Source organism: Castor canadensis, chromosome 3, assembly GCF_047511655.1.
Source record: "Castor canadensis chromosome 3, mCasCan1.hap1v2, whole genome shotgun sequence".
NCBI lineage: Eukaryota > Metazoa > Chordata > Mammalia > Rodentia > Castoridae > Castor > Castor canadensis.
Window position 1 is genome coordinate 88487444 of NC_133388.1, and position 6666 is coordinate 88494109.

Consider the following 6666-nt stretch of genomic DNA (forward strand, 5'->3'; position numbering starts at 1 on the left):
GTGGGAGAATTTAACACCCCATTATCATCAATAGATAGGTCATCCAAACAAAAAATCAATAAAGAAATCCTAGATCTAAAATATACAATAATCAAATGGACCTACTTGATGTCTACAGAACATTTTATCCAACTTCTACACAATATACATTCTTCTCAGCAGCCCATGGAACCTTCTCCAAAATAGATTATATCCTAGGGCACAAAGCAAGTCTCAGCAAATATAAGAAAATAAAAATTATACCATGCATACCATCTGATCACAATGCAGTAAAAGTAGAACTCAACAACAAAATTAAAGACAAAAAACATGTAAACAGCTGGAAACTAAAAAACTCATTACTTAATGAAGAATGGATCATCGATGAAATAAAAGAGGAAATTTAAAAGTTCCTGGAAGTCAATGAAAATGAAAACACAACCTACCAGAACCTATGGGACACAGCTAAGGCAGTCTTGAGAGGAAAGTTTATAGCCATGAGTGCATATATTAAAAAGACTGAAAGATCCCAAATTAATGATCTAATGATACATCTCAAAATCCTAGAAAGACAAGAACAAGCAAATCCCAAAACAAATAGAAGGATAGAAATAATAAAAATGAGAGCTGAAATCAACGAAACAGAAACCAGAAAAACTATGCAAAGAATTAATGAAAGAAAAAGTTGGTTCTTTGAAAAAATAAACAAAATTGATAGACCCCTGGCAAACCTGACTAAAATGAGGAACGAAAAAACCCAAATTAGTAGAATCAGGAATGCAAAAGAGGAGATAATAACAAACACCTTGGAAGTCCAGGAAATCATCAGAGACTACTTTGAGAACCTATATTCAAATAAATTTGAAAATCTTATAGAAATGGACAGATTTCTAGATACATATGATCATCCAAAACTGAACCAAGAGGAAATTAATCACCTGAATAGATCTATAAATTGAAATTGAAGCAGCAATCAAGAGACTCGCCCAAAAGAAAAGTCCAGGACCTGATGGATCCTCTGCTGAATTCTATCAGACCTTTAACGAAGAACTGATACCAACACTCCTTAAAGTGTTCCATGAAATAGAAAAGGAAGGAAAACTGCTAAACACATTTTATGAAGCCAATATTACACTTATCCCAAAACCAGGCAAAGACACCTCCAAAAAGAACTATAGGCCAATCTCCTAAGTGAACATTGATGCAAAAATACTCAACAAAATAATGGCAAACCGAATTCAACAACACATCAAAAAGATTATTCACCACAACCAAGTAGACTTCATCCCAGGGATGCAGGGGCGGTTCAACATATGAAAATCAATAAAAGTAATAAACCACATTAAAAGAAGCAAAGATAAAAACCACTTGATCATCTCAATAGATGCAGAAAAAGCCTTTGATAAGATCCAACACCATTTCATGATAAAAGCTCTAAGAAAACTAGGAATAGAAGGAAAGTACCTCAACATTATCAAAGCTATATATGACAAACCTACAGCCAGCATTATACTTAACGGAGAAAAACTGAAACCATTCCCTCTAAAATCAGGAACCAGACAAGGATGCCCACTATCTCTACTCCTATTCAATATAGTACTGGAATTCCTAGCCAGAGCAATTAGGCAAGAAGAAGGAATAAAAGGAATACAAATAGGTAAAGAAACTGTCAAAATATCCCTATTTGCAGATGACATGATCCTATACCTTAAATACCCAAAAAACTCAACTCTGAAGCTCCTAGACATCATCAATAGCTACAGCAAGGTACCAGGATATGAAATCAACATAGAAAAATCATTAGCATTTCTGTACACTAACAATGAGCAAACTGAAAAAGAATGTATGAAAACAATTCCATTTACAACAGCCTCAAAAAAAAAATCAAATACCTAGGTGTAAACCTAATAAAAGATGTGAATGACCTCTACAAGGAAAACTATAAACTTCTGAAGAAACAGATTAAGGAAGACTATAGAAATTGGAGAGATCTCCCATGCTCATGGATTGGTAGAATCAACATAATAAAAATGTCTATACTCCCAAAAGTTATCTACATGTTTAATGCAATTCCCATCAAAATTCCAATGACATTCATTAAAGAGATTGAAAAATCTACCTTGAAATTTATATGAAAACACAAGAGGCCACGAATAGCCAAGGCAATACTCAGTCAAAAGAACAATTCCTGGAGGTATCACGATACCTGACTTCAAACTATATTACAAAGCAATAAAGATAAAAACAGCATGGTACTGGTACAAAAACAGACATGAAGACCAATGGAACAGAATAGAGGACCCAGATATGAAGCCACACAACTAGAACCAAATTGTCTTTGACAAAGGAGCTAAAAATATATGATGGAGAAATAACAGCCTCTTCAACAAAAACTGCTCAGAAAACTGGTTAGCAGTCTGCAAAAAACTGAAACTAGATCCATGTATATCACCCTATACCAAGATTAACTCAGAAGGGACCAAGGATCTTAATATCAGACCATAAACTCTGAAGTTGATACAGGAAAGGGTAGGAAATACTCTGGAGTTAGTAGGTATAGGTAAGAACTTTCTCAACAAAACCCCAGCAGCACAGCAACTAAGAGATAGCATAGATAAATGGACCTCATAAAACTAAAACACTTCTGTTCATCAAAAGAAGTGGTCTCTAAACTGAAGAGAACACCCACAGAGTGGGAGAAAATATTTTCCAGCTACACATCAGACAAAGGACTGATAACCAGAATATATAGGGAACTTAAAAATCTAAATTCTCCCATAACTAATGAACCAATAAAGAAATGGGCAAGTGAACTAAACAGAACTTTCTCAAAAGAAGAAATTCAAATGGCCAAAAAACACATGAAAAAATGCTCACCATCTCTAGCAATAAAGGAAATGCAAATTAAAATCACACTAAAATTCCACCTCACCCCTGTTAGAATAGCCATCATTAGCAACATCACGAACAACAGGTGTTGGCGAGGATGAGGGGAAAAAGGAACCCTCATACACTGCTGGTGGGAACGTAAACTAGTACAACCACTGTGGAAAAAAATTTGGAGGCTACTTAAAACACTAAACATTGATCTACCATTTGATCCAGCAATACCTCTCTTGGGGATATACCCAAAAGACTGTGACACAGGTTACTCCAGGGGCATCTGCACACCCATGTTTATTGTGGCACTATTCACAATAGCCAAGTTATGGAAACAGCCAAGGTGCCCCACCACTGATGAATGGATTAAGAAAATGTGGTATTTTTACACAATGGAATTTTATGCAGCCATGAAGAAGAATGAAATGTTATCCTTCACTGGTAAATGGATAGAATTGGAGAACATCATTCTGAGTGAGGTTAGCCAGGCTCAAAAGACCAAAAATTGTATGTTCTCCCTCATATGCAGACATTAGATCAAGGGAAAACACAACAAGGAGATTGAACTTTGAGCACATGATAAAAGCGAGAGCACACAAGGGAGGGGTGAGGATAGGTAAGATACCTAAAAAATTAGCTAGCATTTGTTGCCCTTAACTCAGAGAAACTAAAGCAGATACCTTAAAAGCAACTGAGGCCAATAGGAAAAGGAGACCAGAAACTAGAGAAAAGGTTAGATCAAAAAGAATTAACCTAGAAGGTAACACACATGCACAGGAAATCAATGTGAGTCAATGCCCTGTATAGCTATCCTTATCTCATCCAGGAACACTTGTTCCATCCTATTATTGCTTATACTCTCTCTTCAACAAAATTAGAGATAAGGGCAAAATAGTTTCTGCCGGGTATTGAGGGGGTTGAGGGGGAGAGGGAGGGGGCGGAGTGGGTGGCAAGGGAGGGGCTGGGGGCAGGGGGGAGAAATGAACCAAGCCTTGTATGCACATATGAATAATAAAAAATAAAAATAAATTAATCTAGAAGGCAACACACATGCACAGGAAATTAATGTGAGTCAACCCCCTGTATAGCTATCCTTATCTCAACCAGGAACACTTGTTCCTTCCTATTATTGCCTATACTCTGTCTTCAACAAAACTAGAGATAAGGGCAAAATAGTTTATGCTGGGTATTGAGAGGGTGGGGGGAGAGGGAGGGGGCAGAGTGGGTGGTAAGCGAGGGGGTGGCGGCAGGGGGGAGAAATAACCTAAGCCTTGCATGAACATATGAATAATAAAACAATAAAAGAAATTAAATAAAAACTTTAAAAGGGATTTAGTGGAGACTATGGTGTTAACTCCTATCAGGCTTAATGCCCTTTGTAAAGTAGTTTGGCATGCTTTTGGTATAGGGTGGCCCCCAGAAGGGTCATTAGATAAAACTGGTTCATGAAGTTTATAGGTTAATTGTAGGGAATCCTGAGCACCCAGATCAGTTTCCCTATATTAATTGCTGGCAGGTTGGTGTCTTTAGCTGGTCCACATGGCTAAGACCCTGTCTGGAAGAGGGCTGTAGGATTATGATAGCTACTGTGACCACAACTTCTAATAGAGAGAAAATAGAGCAGTCTATACTGGCCAAGGAACCAAAGGAAATACCACCACCCTATGTGCCACTTTATATGCCTCTGCCTCTGGGACCCCATTCCACCCTCATCTCTGACATTGGATGGTGAAGCAAGAGGGACAGTCACACCTGTAAAATTTCATCTGGAAGTCTCTAGTGCTTCAACCACCCCAACCTCCTTGAGTCTTATGGATCCTATACCCACTCTGAGTCTGCCAGTGCTCACCCCACATTCTCTGCTCAGCCAGGGACATATAGCCAGTCCCTGTGAGGATCCCTCCTCTCCTCAGGCTCCCATCACCCTGCAGTTGCCCCTGAGGGAGGTCCAAGACCAAATGTATTATGACTAGGATGGTCAAATACAAGGAGGATGGATATTTGTCTACCAGCTCTTTACCACCACAGACCTCCTTAACTGGAAACATCATATCTCCTCCACTATGGAAAAGCCTAAGGCTCTGATTGATTTGAAGCAGTCTATCATCAAGGCTCATATACCCACCTGGACAGACTGTCAACAGTTTCTTCTGACTCTATTCAATACTGAAGGGTGATGACATATAATACTGGCAGTTGCAAAGTGGTTAGAAGATCATGCCCCTGAGGGCACTCTTAATGGCCAAGTATACACTCAAGCTCATTTCACTGAGGAAATTTTCCATTGGGACCCCAGTGATGACTGAGACCATCAGTGGCTTGAACAGTATCAGCAAGCACTATTAGGGGGCATGAAGGAAGAGGGAATAAAGGCCACAAATATGAACAAAACATCAGAGGCCCTCCAAAGTCTGGATGAGAGTCCCAGCCAGATTTATGAGTGTTTGTGTGAGGCCTTCCATTTGCACACCCCTTTTGACCTGGAAGACACTGAAAACCAGCAGATGATTAATGCCAATTTTGTTGTCCAGGCCCAAGGGGACATGAGGTGAAAATTGCAAAAACTGAAGGGATTCACTGGAATGAATCCCTAGCTTCTAGAGGTGGCCACAAAGGCTTTGTAAATTGAGATCAGGAGGCTACATTGGAGGCCAACAGGAAGATGAAAAGGAAAGTGGACTTCCTTGCAGCAGCCCTTGCTGAGCAGTTAGGCAGGCCCTATTTACCCAACTAGCCTGACTTGATTGCCACAAGGTTTCAAGAGTATGCCTACTATTTTCAGAAGAGCTTTGGCATCTGACCTCAAAGCCTTCTTTGGCATCTTCTCAAAGCCTATGTACTCCTCCTGTACATAGATGACCTCCTGCTGGCTGGATTAACTCAGAAGACTGAATGAAAGGGATTTGCCTTCTTCTTTCTCTTTTATGGGAGGCAGAATACAAAGTCTCTAGGAAAAAGGCCCAGATTTGCCAAAACACTGTTAAATACTTCATCTTTCACCTGTCCCAGGGGCAACAGAGGCTCGGCCCTAAGAGGAAACAGGCTATCTGTTCTATGCCAGCCACAAAGATCCACCCTTCTAATCAGAGAATTTTTGGGAGCTGCAAGCATCTGTTGAATTTGGATCCTTAACTACTCCCTCTTGGCCAAATCTCTCTATGAAATCACAAAGGGGGTAGAGTGGGAAATTTTAGTATGGGGGAGAGAATAAGAAAAAGCCTTTAAAGATATTAAGAGAGAACTCACAAATATCCCTACTTTAGGCTTGCCAGATGTGATGAAGCCCATTTCCCTGTATGTCCTTGAGTGAAAGTGGACAGCTATTGGGGTCCTGACTCAGCTACTAGGCTCCTGGCACTGTCCAGTGGCTTACTTGTCAAAACAACTTAATGCTATTTCCTGAGGGTGGCAACCTTGCCTGCATACCCTAGTAGCCACTGCTGCCCTGGTGACAGAAGCAGACAAGCTCACCCTATAGCAAGAACTCACTGTCCAGTTTCCTTACTCTGTCCTGACACTCATGGAATATAAGGGAAATTATTGGCTGGCTGACTCTCAGATGGTCAAATACCAGAGTATACTATGTAAAAAGCCATTTATCTGGCCACCCTATTGCCAGTTGATTTGGGGGCCCCAGACCATGACTGCTTAGAGATTATGGATAAGGTTTTCTCAAGCCAGCCAGATCTAACCAATCAGACTCTCAACAATCGGGACATTAAATAGTTCACAGATGGCAGCAGCTTTGTCTGGGATGGTGTGTGCTTTGCTGGGTATGTGGTGGTAACTCTGGACTTAGTCACTGAT